This window comes from Crocodylus porosus, unplaced genomic scaffold, assembly GCF_001723895.1.
Source record: "Crocodylus porosus isolate Cpor-Errol unplaced genomic scaffold, CroPor_comp1, whole genome shotgun sequence".
In the NCBI taxonomy this organism is placed as follows: Eukaryota; Metazoa; Chordata; order Crocodylia; family Crocodylidae; genus Crocodylus; species Crocodylus porosus.
The window spans coordinates 42,147,558-42,162,923 of NW_017728948.1; the positions used below are offsets into that span (position 1 = coordinate 42,147,558).

Consider the following 15,366-nt stretch of genomic DNA (forward strand, 5'->3'; position numbering starts at 1 on the left):
GAAAAAATTTGTCATATGTTTAATAGAGACTCACGAGTAGTAGCTAACTTCTCTGTAGGATTAAACTGCACTGAGAATTCCTTAGCTTTCTATTGCAGAATGAAGTGGGACTTTCACTGCAACAGCTTCTCTCTGTGGCACAGGATAAATGAACTGGTCCAGATCATTATCAAAGAAACTTATATTTAGGCACAGAAATGTCTAAAAATAGTAGGCCTAGTCATAAATGCTTCCTGTACAGTGACTTGGTAGATCTTTGCCTCTCAAGGGTGAGCCAGGGTACCTAGGTACTGAGTAAGGAAGCATCTCAAAGCCAATCAACAGGACATGCTAGGCAGAAGGAGGTATCTGAACTCCTGACTTTCTAGCAGTTTGGCATCTGACCACAGCTCTAACCTTAACCATACACGGGCAGGGCCAGGTCTTGGTGGGAAGGAAGACAATGATATTCTCATCTTGAGCCAGCATTCTGGGCGCCCACATAGCTATCCTGGTGTGGTTGGCCCTGGGCAGCTGCCAGCAGGGTGTGCAGGGGCACAGCCAGGGACTGGGAGTTGTGTGGCAGAGGCACTTCACCACAGGACCTGCAAGCATAGGAGACAGCTGGGGGTGAGCAGCAGCAGGGAGCAGGTGCTGGCCCTGCTGCCAGAAACAGCCAGGCAGCAGCCCTGCAGGGATCTCAGCTCTGGTTAAGGGATGCAGCAAGCTTCAGCCCTTTGCAACACTCACCTATGGCCAAGTAGCAGCTCTGGAAGGGGACAGCCTAGAAAGAGATGGTCTGTGGCCTGTCCAGGGGGATCTGCTGGGCTCCTGCACAGAACAACAGTCTTGTCCTGGCTCCTGGTGTGTGCGCCCCAGGGCACAAAAGGTGGAAACTAAATTTAGATTAGAAAAGTATTCAGATTAGAAATAAAACACAGGCTATTGCAAGTAGAGATATTGATAGTTCCTTATGTCACGTTCTCTTTTGCACCTGTACAAGCATAGTACAATTCTGCTCTGTTACTGGGGTCCCTAGGCACTACTACAATACATATAATAAACTATTATTTGGCTATTGGAACAACTTCCCCAGAGATTATGAATTGCTTAGAATTTTGGAATTAGAGTATACATCTTCATAAACTGGGAGGTCCATATCTGATCATCTAATCTGATCTCTATAACAACACAGGCCAGATAATTTCAGAACATTTATCCCCAAACTAAGTGCTGTAAATTTAGGAAATTCAAGATGAAAGTTAAATTTTAAAGCAAGTCAACCATGTTCAATTTTTAGAAATGCACAATGAGGAGATTCAATTCCTGTTTGTTTTCACCATAATAGTGCAATGCAAAAGCCATGATTACATTTAAGGCATTTTACTACTTACAATGCCGTGTTAAAGTAGCTTTTAAAGACATGTTACAACCCCACTTGTGCTATCTCTAACAAAAATCTGCACAGAAGTAATATTCATTCCTCTTTTGACCTCTTGAATCATAGAGTTTCTACCTTTACATTACACATAAACTAGTTTAAGTTATCAGAAATTGGTTTAAATCTGTAATAGAACATAAGTTTAGTGCACATAAACCAGTTTCAAAATGGTTGAAACTAGTTTAAGATAAACGTGGTTGAATGTACTATCAGACTTAACTGATTTGGGGTCAAGCTGGTTTAAACAATATCTGTCCCAAACCCTTCCTTGTTTAAGTTAAACTAGAGTCCCCCAGCATCCCAGATGCTTTGCAGTCCTGGGCTGAGCTGTCTGCTCCAGAGACCAGGGCTGCACCCACCCCTCTTCTCCCTAGCCAGAGCTCCACAGGAGACTCCAGGCACAGCAGGGTCTACCTGGCTTCCCCCTGCCTCACCCCTGCTCATTGCTCAAGCAGGGAGTCTCTCCTCCCTCTCTCCCTCCCTCCCATCTCCCACAGCATGGACCCCTGTCCCATGGACCCTAGTCATGTAGCATGCTAGATAATGCTGAAAGGTGCCTGTGGGTGTCTGTATTCAATTTCACTGAGACAGGACAAAGGCAGATAGGACAGTGTCCATTTAGGGCTTTTTGGAGCTAATCAACAGCTCGGCATGTAATGTCCCTCCATTCCTTCCTTGGAATAAACTGTGTAAGAAGAGTTTGAACTAATGAGCGGGGCTTTTGTTTTCTTGATGAGCTGCTAAACACTGTGTTATCAACTCCCTGCTGGCTCCCTCACCTGTTAGGTTTGCATAAAGTATGAAGAAGCAGGGCAAGGGAGATTGAAAAGCTCAGTATAATCAAGAGATGCATGCACAGACTTAGTCCTTCCTCCCCTTCCCCTTTTTGCCTCACAGTGCTAGCCAGAGGCTGGGGGATGGCAACACTCCTGTCCCTTAAGCAGTGAGCAGGGAGAAGCCTGGGATTGTTTAGGTAGAGTGCGTTTTAAAACCTTCCCTAATTAGAGGTCCTGTCAGAGCCTGGCTATATCCTCCCTCAGCTCAGCACTATGGAATGGAAGGGAGGGCTACTCTAGCAATCAGTCCAAGTTGAGAAAGAAATTATTTTACTGTTTCTTATTTAAAAAAATTATTATATTAACCTTATTTTTTTCTCTGCATTGCTCTTATTAATTTGCAGTATTTGTAAAAAGAATCTGTACCTTATCTATTATTTGTACTGTAGTAGAACTTTGAGGTCTGAGATCGGGTCTCCCTTGTACTGGGTGTCACGAACACACGGTAAAGGAGATGTATCTCACTGTTTCAAGTGTTGCAGCATGAAAGCTTTAGGTATGTGGCCCAGTGGAATCCATAGCTTCACTTCAGCTTCCTCAGGTCTTTACACAATGTCTTAGGTGAATTAGACACCTAAGAAAGGGATCCACAAACTCAAACGCCACCCCCCAAAAAAACTCCAAACCCAGCATGCTAAGCCAAGAGTTAAATGAACAATAAAAATAGTGAAGAAGGGGGTATGTCCAAAATCCTATTTTTACCACCTTCATACTTTACTCTTCAGAGAAATGTCTGTCTACAAGTAGGATTCATAAACCTTATGTTTTTTCTTAAAATTTGATGTTTACTGTAGTCCCTCCCACCCCCCTCACAAAAGGTCCTGAGGAGTGGCTGCTGTCATCCATATTTAATTCAGTATCTCAGTACTTATCACTTCCATCCAGATTAAAGGAGACAAGATTCAAATCCCTCCCCTACCTAAAGATTTGAACCAACATCTCTCCTTCAGAAAAACACCCTAATCAGAAGGCTAAATGCAACCTTGGGTGGGCTTCTTTTGATTCAGCTTGTTGAAACTGTTCCATTTTGTATGGTATAATTAAGTATTCATTCAGCCAGTGTTGGAAAGGAGGCCTGAGTTCTACTTACTACTCCAATTAAGCTTGCTACTTAGGATTAAAGTATTTTTTTACTGAGTGTTCCTTGAAGCAAGACCAGGAACTTAGGTCTACAGCCAAGATAAGTGCATTTTAATGGAACTTCAGTTCCTAGCTGATAAGCAGTACCAACATATGTGATTTTGGACATGCCAAGAAGTAGATATTTCATGGCTCAAATTTTTTCAGTAGAAAACTCAAGTGCCTGCAGATTTTAGCTACCTGCATGGATAGCTAGAGCAGATTTTAAGGCCCTAAATTTTGGACCCTGGCACTTCACATGACAAAGATGCCTTTAGGTAGCTATGTGCTTTTCTGTGAACCTAACTAACATAAATTTAAGATTGAATCCCAGATTGTTCTGCCCAATTACACATTAACTAAGGCATGCTGGAAGTTTCTATTACTACTAGCAAAACAGAGGCAGCACTGGTTGGAAATTATGACATATATAGTCCCATAAAGGGTACTCTTAACAGTTCCAGGGCTTCTTGTTTCATCACTAAATCTGTTACCAGGTTTGGTAACTAGTTCCTTATTATAAGAGGCACCAACCAAGATTAGGGTTACCACACGTGTGTGTTACACGAACACATAATAATAGAGTTCAAACCTGCATTGGGTCATGCACAGACATGCTACAAGTGAGAAAATAATTTAAGCAGAATACTAAATACAACAATCCTTGAGGAAAGTAATTTAAGGTCAGAAGCAAGTATAGTCTTCCCTCTTGCATAGCCAGGCCAGGCTTTTGCTTAACCAGAAGTTATAGAGGAGTTGTGGAACCACCACGGCTCACATCCGTAAAAGAGATAAGCATGAGAATTCTGCATACTGCCTTGCCTAGAGTTCAGGTATCCAGTACATTAAGTATATAGGAATGGGCTTTACAAAAAAGCTAGCAAGCTGAGAAGGGAGATGCTTAAGCCAGCAGCAACAGGAAACACAGGTGTGCCCCTGAAACCCCACCTCTCTTCAGGATTTTTGCATAAGCACTCTCAGGAGCAAGGAATGTCCATGGTGCAGTGTGGCATGCCTCAGTTTTCCTTTAACGGATTTCTGCAGAGGAGCAAAGAATGATACAGAGATATTGAAGCCATAATTTCTAGCCTCTCTGACAGAAGACACACCCATCTAAAGATTCTTGAAAAGCTTTGTTGGTATGTCAAGGAGGCGTGGATTGCTGGTGACATTCGGGAGGTTTTTCAAAGAAGATACAAACAACAATGGACAAGGGTCTGAGAAGAGGAGTCTGGAAACAGAGATAAGTGCAACAGCTTTGGGGCTCAGAAGATGAACAGACTGAAAAGAAAACAGAGCAATCTTTAGGGGTGCTCTGGGCTGTCTGGGTTGGACTGGGGAAAGAGGATGTTTAACCATTTGGACAGAGAACTTCTGGCTGGGTGGGATTTGTTCCAATAAGTGGTTTATTGAAGTGAAGCTATCTGTTTGCTGCTTGAAACCTCAGGTTACACTTGTTCCCCTTAACAAGGGGTAAGGTCTCTCAGGAGTGGAACTAGATATTAGATCTTTGAATTAGGGTCATGGGAAAGCAAGGAAGATGAGAGACCAAAAGGCCAGGGTCTCAAGAGTAGGAAAGAGCCAGAGTCCTCTCCTACCTACCATTCCCTTACTCTAGAAGCCATACCTAGGCTAGTTTGGAGGGGAAGGAGTGGGGAAAGGAGTGGCAGTGAGGATTTTATTCCCTGACACATGGGTCACCAAAGAATTTGAGATGGTATGACAGCAGCCCTTAGGACATCTGCCTGTCTCACCTGGACAAGAGTCAAATCTGAACTGTAAAGAGAAGCTTAACTGATAGTCCATATTACAATGTTAAACCTTTGTGGTCTAGCCAGTGGGCAGGTTTGCACAAGATGCTTTACCACATAGTTGACTAATTGACTGTGTAGTAAAGCATCAGCATCTACACATGCCAACACTTACTGAGCAGTTATTTAGTCAACTGTGGAGTTAATTTGCTACCTGCATTTGCAGATTAACTTCACAGTAGTGACTGTGCAATAGCCCGTGTGTAGATTGCCAACTGAGAGCAAATTTACTCCCAGTCAGCCATGGCAGCAGGGGATAGGAGAACAGTCCTCTTCCCTGGGAGCTGCCTGCTGCTAGGCCGGGCTCCGAGCCTGGACTGGGACAATGTCCTCATGCCCCAGCAGCAGGCAAGTCCTGGTCCCAGCTCTGCGATGTGAGCCAGAGACAAGAGATTTGCCTGCTTCAGGGCAGGGGGACATTGTCCTAGCTTGGGCTCCAAGCTTGAAGCCTGCCCCAGCAGCAGGGTGGGAGCAGGGTAGGAGAAAATATGCTCCCAAGAAGAAGCATGTGTAGATTTGCCCCCGGTTGGCTTACTGCACAGTATTTTTACTGTTCAGTAAACCTACTTTGAATTAATAGCATGTGTAACACACCCAGTGTCCATATTCCTTCATCCACAGTCAGTTCTGAACAGTCCCAACACCAGTGTTCCCTAACCAAATCATGGCCCATCCTTCTCCTTAACTGCCTTATTACTCATTTCCTGGAGTTGTGGTCCTTGCTGAGCACAGAAGTTAAGTTGCACTGGGATTTGAAGTGTGGCTTTTTTTCCATCCCACCTGCTCCAGGGTTATATGCTTAAGATTTTATTGTTGTCACTGCAGCTGAGAGTCAAAAGATCCACATACTTCCAGGTGTGATGCCATCTTCTGTGATGTTATTTCTTCAGCCCTCAAACATACTGTGTCCTAAGAATTAGCCAAACATGTTACTGTGCAGCTAGGGGCTTAGGATGTACTGGGAAGAATTAGGTTTGAAAGGGCTTCTGAGTATAATTCCAGAAACCTAGCTAAAGAAGATGAACCACTACACACCCCATGATGAGGGGTGTGTCAGTGAGGATTACGTCTGTAGTGCTGGATAATGGAAATTCTTGGAGTGGAACAGAAAGAATTCTGAATTTCAGAATTTAGTGGGGCTACATCCTGTTACTTCAGGATAATGTATATGGATCTCCTCTGCAACTAGAGATCTCCTATGCTTGTAGGCAACAGCTGAAACTAAGCAGTAAGGCAGGCCTTTTAAGTTTAGACTCTCCTGTTATTGTTTGGATGAGTTTGAATCTAAGGTCCAAAGAGATCTGTATTTAAGATTCTCATTTTGGTTGTTCTTCTTATTGTCAAAGATTAAAGTCTTTGATTTCAGACGCCGATGGCAAAAGGTCAGATGACAAAGGGTCAGAAGCTAACACAACAAACTCTGTGGTTGTAATTTGTGCCTCTGTATTAACAGTGTTGCATACACACACCCCTGTCTGTGCCTCATTTCAAATTACTTGAGTTCCATACGAGAGAGAGAGAATCTGACCTTGACAGCCCAGCACAAAAGATAAAGTATCTATAGTAACGAGATTAACTGACTTTAGTAAAGTTGTAAAATTAAATATGCTACGCGCGCCATCCTGTGACCAAACAGAACCAGTACCACCCAAGTAAAAATAACCCCCCTTTTTTATGAAACCTGAGCAAAAAAAGAAAGCACAAACAAAGAAGTGCCAACTCATTAATTATTTATAATTGGCCTATAGTAATTGGTCACCTGTGGAAAGTATAACTTTGAAAGAACTTCCGCCCAAAGCAGAGAACTGCGTATACACTCAAGAAGAACAGATCGTGCACGAATATTTCTCTCCGCCTACGTTATCTTTCTGGCGTATCCCCATTTATCTCTCTATCTCTGGTGTTATCTTTCTTATCAAGAGCTCTTAGTAATCTGCAGACTGCAACGGCTTATATGAATCGCTCGGAAGCAACTGTCTTACCCACCCTGTAAATGCTGGGTAACATGATATCTGCATGCTGTAACTGAATGAATAAATCAACTCCACTGCCTACGCTCTAGCCATCAGAAGTGTAAGTAAAATAAATCTTTTGTGAAAACATCACGCTGTGTTTAAATCATCCTGACTCCTGTTCACCGTTATCACCCACCTACCCAGTCATAAATCCCCCTCCTCACGCCAAGCCGGTCGTGCCGACCCAGGCTCGCAGGTCAAGGGTGCACCGGCATATGGGGCGCGATACTTATGAGTAGGGACAGACAAATCTAGTGCATGTCTGCTATGCCCAGAATTACAAGATGGGGTAAGATACTTAAAGTTTTGCAAAGCATCTAACTTTCACCCAATATCAGTTTGGATAATGTTACTCTTAATCCATATACTTCAGATTGCCATTTGTACAGTGGGGAAAAACCTTTCCTACTCACAATGACACTGTGCATAATAGAGATCACAAATAATAGGAGATAACAATGACAAAAGAATAGATAGGTACTCTGCTTCTGTATCATAGGACCTCACATACTTTGGTAATAGCTGTACTTTGAAATTAAACAATAATTCCAACCGGATCTTTGCTTGCAAAGCACCTCAATAAAGACTTTAAGATATGACCTATTTTCTGGGATCCTGGCTCACAAAACAATGAGTGTCTTGACATATTTCCCCAGAGCTAGTAAGAATGCCAATTGTTCCACAATGCCCATGGAAAGATATTTTCCATTACCTTATAAGAGATTTTTTTGTGAAAAATAGGAACATTTTTCTTCAGCGAAAACAAACAAACAAAAAACAAGAAAAAAAAAAAACACCAACAGCTTTTAGTCTCTCTATCTTATTATTGGGAATTCTGTTTCTCCTACTATTTAATTCATATCACATTCAAGGCTCAAAACTCTTTTTAGAGGACAAGTTTGAAGCTAAGAGGTATGAACTGGTATGAACTTGAGATTCTTGTTTCAGATACTGGGCTTGATAAGGAATAGCACTTTGGACCTGAAAACCCAAAAGTCAGTGTTGATCCAGAAGAGAATTGCAAAATATTACCTATTGCTGTCATCATGATTTCTCCAGGTACTATGACATTGCACCATAGACATATGGCCTTTAAAGAACACCCTCCCCCTACCCGCCTCACCCCAAGACTTTCTGCTCTCCACAAATTAGTGTCCTTTTTCAGGAAAAGAAGCCAATATGGCAGTTTACAGAACCCAAACTGTAAAGAAGTGGGTCACAATGGACCAACATTCCCCCGGTGCTTTCACCTGTACTCACAGCCTCTCAGCTTCTGGAAACTGCTGTTGGAAAACCTCTGTGCACAGGTCTCAAGGGCATATTCCCAGAACTAGCTTTTCATTTCTTCTGGCAGGATGGTCAGGAACTGAACGTCTGGTCTAGAAGTTGACAGAAAGTTGAAGTTGGCTGGAAGTTTAGGTTGCTTTACATTTAATAAACATGCACAGGAACAAGGAATCTACAACAGCATGCTGATATATTCTCACCATGTGGAGATGCGCATTTAGTTTTTCCTTTTTTGAACAAATCTGTTATAGATTTCTTCCTCTTATTATCTGCTCAGTGATATATTATTTACAATTATTATCGTTTTGTATCGGGCTTACAGTATTGCGTACGTACTTTATTGATTCAGATATATGGCAATATAAAACTATGAACAGATTAATATTGATAACTAAATGAATAATAAAAGTTATAGAGGTTAATAAGTGGTTGATATATTCCTCACACATGGATTTTGGAAATCAATTAAATTTTGAATGGTATAGAGCAGTGGTTACCAACCTTTTTTTTTACAGCAGACCAGCAGTAGAGAGGGAAGAGGCACCTCGTCTTCTCTGGTTTTGAGTGCTGCCTCCCAAATTTTTAATTAGATTGAAGCAAAGGAAGGTGAGTTCATTGGTAACATTCAGGAAGGCTGGTTCCTCATAGGCTGGGAATAGCTGCCAGTGGCCATGCCAGTTGAGGATTAGATGCCCCCCCCACACCTGTTACAGGAGCACTGGGATTGTAGTTGGCTTTTATCCAGATGGATAAAGCTTGGAGAAGGATCCCTGTGTCCACCCTGTAAAGCAACCATCCGCCCTGATTACTCCCTGTACCAGGATTTTTGTTGCAAACTTGAAAAACTGATCATAGAGTGGCATCAGGTAGAATCCCCATACTGTGCAATTGTGTAGGGCCCCAGCACTGACTAGCTTCCACCAATGCCAAGGCTGCTACAGGCAACCAGGAAACCAAAATGCTTATGCATAAGGAGGGCTATGAAGGAGAGTGGGTGGACCCACTTTGTGCCGACCACTCAGTGAAAAGACTTAGGCAAGTCTATGATAGCATAGACTTATACATTTACTGAAGACACCAGGGACATGATATTAAAAAAAATCTCAAAAAAAGGCTGCTTTTGGAACTACATTTAATCCAGAAGTAAGCATATAGCAGGCTATATGCAATACTTTATTTCAAAATTTTTTACAGAAAATAATCATTTATTTCATGGTTATTGGCCAAGTTCTGATACCCTTCCTCAAATTCAGAAACACCTTGCTAGAGCTAGTTGGGTTTTTTGGGGCTTTTTAAAAGTAAAAAACCCTGCCCTACCCCTGCTCCCAATGGGACCAACTATCCCTCTGTTGGCAGTTTAGCCATCATCTATTGACTTTCAAGTGCAAAATGCAGACAGATCTTTGTGAACGGGAACCTAAGAAGGCTTGGTCAGAACCTGAGATACTCTTTCTTTCACTGAACCACACTCCATCTGCCCAACTCCCTCTGACTCCAAATATCTTGCCCCACCTCCACAAACCCCACTGCCTCCTGGACTGACTTCAGGAGTAGGGGGAGAGGGTGCCCATGCCCTACTTTAGCCCATATCTTGGCAATTAGAACTCTTTTCTGGAAAATAGGGATGAGGTAAAATGGGTCTAGGTCCTGGGCCTTTCATCTTGAGCACATGCTCTAATTCTGAGGTAAAAGGTAGAAGAGCCCCCCTCTAGCTTTTGTGACTTTCCTGTGGAGGAGTAGGATCTACCATCCATGTAAGTAGTATAAATGTCCCTTTGGCACTACTTAACTATGAAATGTGTACTTAGATATAGGCCTGTTAGTATGCACTATGTTTATATGGTACAAGGAAGCCACAATGCGGAGTCAAACTGATGCTATGCTAAGACATACTATGCTTAGTCTGCATGCACTAGCTTCTGAACTGGAAACAGTGTAGCTGCATTATTGCTGTGATGTGCATGTGCCAATAAACCCTAGATGTCAACAAAACAAAACGTCTTCTTGAAGTGTTCTGGATTCAAGGTTTGCCCTATTTGAGACATGGTTTTATGCATTAATCATAGGTAAGTGTCTTTATTTCATGCAAATAAATCCTTTATTTCTTGGACCTGCAACAACAGGGAAGGAAGCTGAAGATTTACTTCTTATCAAAATTGTTGAGGCCAGGTTCAAATGCTGGAGTTTGGGACCTTCAGGGCAGCCCCTCCCCCCATCTACCAGACAAAAGAGACAAATGTAGGCTCTACCTCCCATATCCTTCTATAACTTGACTGTTATGAACCTGATATATTCCCCAGCCTTCTTCAGTGAAAGGTTAAAAAAAATGTAGGGCCTCTACACAGCTTTTCAAGGCAACAATGATTATTTTCCAGATCAAACTTTATAAAATACCATATTTGTAGACTTAGAGGAAGGTTATAATTAGCACTAGAACTATTTAGAGAGTCATGTTCAGTATGGAAAAAGTGATGTAAGAGACTGCCAAAGTGGGCTCACCAGATTGCCTTGAGATACTTACCCTGGGCTAGAAACAGTGCCAGTGAACTCTGAGCTACCCCAAGGGTGGAGCAGGAGATCCCTGCTGTATGGAAAAGGAGAAGCCAATTGAAAGAAGGGGTTTTCAATCTCCTCATTCACATGGAAGTGGGATGGCTGGAGTTGGGGGCCAGTCACTCTGAGCCCTGGTTGGCCGGTTTGCAAGCTAGGGAGGGACTGCCAGAGGGGATCAAAGGAGCAACTGAACTGGCATGTGGGGGCTGCTGACAGTGACTCTGGAGAATGATGCAGGAGGCCTAAGAAGAGCTTGGGTGAGCTGATCCAGCAGAGGGAGCAGAGACCCCTCCAAAGAGCCTCAAAGGCCCTGGGAGAAGAAGGCAGTGGCAGTTGGCCATGCCTCCAGCCCTGCAGCAGAGAGGAAGCAGCGGCCAGGGCTTGAGGCAGACAGCTGGTGCCCCAAGGCCCCATCACAGTATGCTGGATGTGCTGGGCATCCCAGAGACTAGGGGTGGCAGTCGGTCCCCACTGCAGTGCAGAGAAGAGGCAAGCAGCCAGGAGTGCAGGTAGCATCCTTATCCAGAGCAGGGAGCGGGGCCGTTGAGTTGAGGAAACCCCTCACCTTCCCTGGGGAAGTGGGACAACAGCAGGCAAGGTATTGGGATCCTGAGGAGCAGCAGAGCACCTGGACGAGGGTCCCTGGGAGCTCAGGGCACAGGCCAGCACTCGGAGCAGGATTGGTGAACTGCAAGGTGTGTGGGGTGCCCAGCCAGTCATCTGGAGCAAGGGTTTAGATCGATGACCCCTGGGAGCCACCTGTGCTGCTGACCTTCTGCCACTGACTGCCCCAGAGGGGACTTAGTCCTGTCCCTTATTCTGCAGCTGATTGTCATTGGATGGAGTCCCGGAGCTTTGTGCTTGGGTCATGCTGATTGCTGCAGGAGCTTACTCTGTTTCTTGTTGCTTGCCTTTCTGGTTGCCACAGAGGGTCACCCTTCAGCCTCTTTTGGGGGTTGCGCTTTGATACAATTTGATTGCTGCAGACCAGAAGAGCTTAACCTGTTGCAGTCTGTTGCTTATTGGAAAGCCTGTTGGAGCTGCTGGGAGTAAGCACCTTGCTTCCTTGTGTTAGCATCTCAGCAGTGGCCAAAAGCTGCCAGCTAGTTAAATCAGTTAAGTGTTAGGCCTTCTTGGGACCATGGGCTGCTCTGTGGGGAGCAGGGGCCAGCTGGAAAGTAAATTGGTGCTGGCCGGAAGTCCTGTCCCACTCTCATCATACCATCCCTGATATTGGGCAGGGGTGGCAACTATTGAGCCGCCACCCAGGTTATGCTATTTATGGCTCAGTCCAACAATAGTTACTCAGGGCCACCAACTTCAGATTTGTATGAATAAATAAACAAATAATCAGACCCTTAAATGACAACAGTGAAAAATCAGTGGAAAAAAATCACCTATTGTACTCCTGAAGAATTTATCCCACTTCTTTCCATTAGCAAAATAGCAGCGTAAGTCCTTAGCTGCCACATGAACTCAAAACAGTTACTTTGTGTTCACAGAGTATTATGATTAACTCAAACCTAATCTCTACTCCACTTCCAGTTCATTACGAGTGCTCCACCTCCAATCAATTTATTCTGTTTTTCCTGTGTTATATGATGAGATTGAAATTACAGTTAAATTCTTTCCACATGTTTTAACTAAATAACTATTAAAAAAATCCAGGAACTTTGTGAAAGTCAAAATGAATGTCTAAATATTAAGTCTGTGGATTTATTCATTTAAAAAAAATGAGTGACAAACTTTCATTTAAAAAAGATATTTTTATTCTACTGCAAAGCAGAATGTCTTGTTTGAATTAATATGCCTCCAACTATTCCTACATGAGGAAAAATCAAAAGTAAAAGTGGGCCACGTGTAAAATGTAAAAGGGAGGAAAATTGCATGCAGATATAGTTTATCACTACAAGCACCAGAAAATATACTGCAGGGAATAATCCAGTTCTAAATAGGGAAAGAGACTGGATGATCATTTTCTTTAATGTCTTTTTCTGACTTCCTTCCCCATTTCTGTTGTTCTAGAGTCTATTATCTTCTGGGAAAGTGAAGAAATCTCATTTAGATACATCTGACAAGCTCTGAAACATAACTTTTTTTAAAGTACAACAACTTTGCTATTTGATTTTATTGCTGAGAAATATAAAGCTCTGAGGGTGTGGGGGGAAATGTAAGCCTGTCTTTAAAAGACAAAAAGAAAAAAACTCTTCTGCTATCACTGTCAAGTGGAAAAATTTCTAGAATCAACACACCTACATGAAGGAACAGGAACAGAACATTTTAGGTCCTTACCTAGAGAAACACTGGGTGCCTCTACACATGTATTAACATGCTTTAGTTAAGACACATTAAATCTAGTCCATTTGGGTGTTTTCACATGTGTTCAGTGGGAGGAGTGGTGCTTTAATTAGAGTTGCTCTGAGAGTTGCTCTAATTAAAGTACCCAGAGTATCTCATGTATCAGCATCCCTGCACTTCAAAATGGCGGTGTGGGCACTTTATCTAATTACAGAGCATTGGAGCAGCCTTCTGGTTTGCGTACAGGCACCTCTCACTCTGCAGTGTTAGGAAAATGAGCATTAGCCTGCCTCAATGCACATTAACTAAAGACCATGGTTTTTAAGTGATGCTTAATACATATTAGCCTATTAGCTAAATAGCACTTTTTAGTAACACTTTAATGTGCATTAAAATAGGTTAATGTGCATTAAAGCACATGTGTAGACATGCCTACTGAGTACCTGAAACTGCCTGGAGCTTCTTGGGATAGGGGCTTATGTTTGGTTCCAAAAGGGAGTCAAGCCCCAACTCTATGCCTGCTTCAGGGAAACTTACTGATTTCATCCATAATTCTAGGTTGGAGAAATGTAGCACCCAAACTGAAACCAAGCCCTGGCTGGATGCCCTACCAGCCTCAACCTTGACTTCAGCTTAGGGAGTCCTACCATCCCCAAATCTAACCCTAGCCCAAAAAGTCCTACTGACCCCCAAATTCAAGGAATCATGACAGCTCCACACCTAATCCCAGCCCTGTGATCAAATCTGGGCTCAAATATAAATAACTAGATAGCTAATGGGTCCCAATCCCAATCAATATGGGGGAGACCTACTGGCAGAAATCCTAGCCCAGAAGCCAATGCTGGCCCCAACACTACTCTTAGCCCTCAAAACTCTATCAGTCCATAACCTACCTCTAATGAGAGGAGTAATACTGGCCTCAAACAACCCTAATGTGGGGATTCCTGCTGGTCCAATCCAACTAAGAGTTCAGGGAACTCTACTTACCTTGACATAATTTGTCCTGGGTACCCTACAACCTTAACCCCACCCCTAGCCCAGAGACTCCTACCACTACTAACCCTAACGCTACTCAGGGAAGTCCTACCAGCTCCAAGTCTAACCATAGCCCAGAGAGCTCAGCCAACCAAACCCCTCATCCCAGCCCTGGGGTGCTGGAACTGAGGCTGGAGAGTGTTGGAATCAAAGCAGTCATGCTGCTAGTCCAATAGCTACAGGCTGAAGTTATATGAAGAGGGGTCAGGCATCAGACAGTGATGTCAGGGAGGCTCTTGTGTCCTCGTAGATAAATGCAGGGGGGTGGGGGTGGAGAAGCAAGGGTGAAGACAGGATACTCCCCGCTGCTGAATTACAATACAGCATCCAGCGGTTCCTTTGGAAAGGAAGGTGAGAGGCTGCCTTTGCTGGGGGCACCTTCCCCCATACCTGCCAGGACCCTAAAGCTGCTCTCATCTCTCTCCCTTCTCTGCAGATTTGGAACTAGCAGCTGCTGTCACCTGAGAATCCCACCCTGCTTTTACCCTCAGGGGTCTGGACACTACTTAGAGCCTTAGGTTTGCCTATGGGTGTCCCTTCCCCCAACTTTACTAATAGCAACAGAGGCTCTTGCTATTCCTTCATTAAACTGTCAAGGATTTTCCCCTAGAAGACAGCAGAAGCCCCCCGTCCAAGGGTTAGGTTTGGGGTTGGTGGTGGCAGTTTGAATTTCAGCTCTTCCGTTAGGTCTAGGCCTGCAAAGTCCCTGTTTAACAGGGTAAGTTTTGGAACTAACTTAGGGTTATGGTTTGGGGCTAACAGGGCTCTCTGCCCATGGTGACAAAGGATTCCCTACTCTCATGTTAGGGTTGTGGCTAGCAGGATTTCCTGCCCTAAGATTCCTAGTGTGGCCAGAAGAGCTTGGTTTAGCCTGGGAGTATTTCTTTTCCTAGCATTATTTTTGGGAACAGAAGGCTTATGGATTCTCCCTGTAGGTAGAGCCAAATGTGACGGGTATCTCAGGCCTAGGGTTAGGGATGGGGCCAGAAGGA

At 43.6% G+C, this 15,366-nt stretch overlaps 1 long non-coding RNA gene across 1 annotated transcript in view; it reads right to left on the reverse strand.

Moving 5' to 3' along the window:
• Positions 1-4,186: 4,186 nt before the first annotated feature.
• Positions 4,187-15,366, reverse strand: part of LOC109321957 — a 14,422-nt gene continuing 3,242 nt past the window's right edge. Inside the window, exons 2-3 of the long non-coding RNA XR_002104247.1 lie at positions 15,284-15,289; positions 4,187-4,197 (exon numbers count right to left, since the gene is read on the reverse strand). This is a non-coding gene — a long non-coding RNA (uncharacterized LOC109321957). The remainder of the gene's footprint in view (positions 4,198-15,283; positions 15,290-15,366) is intronic.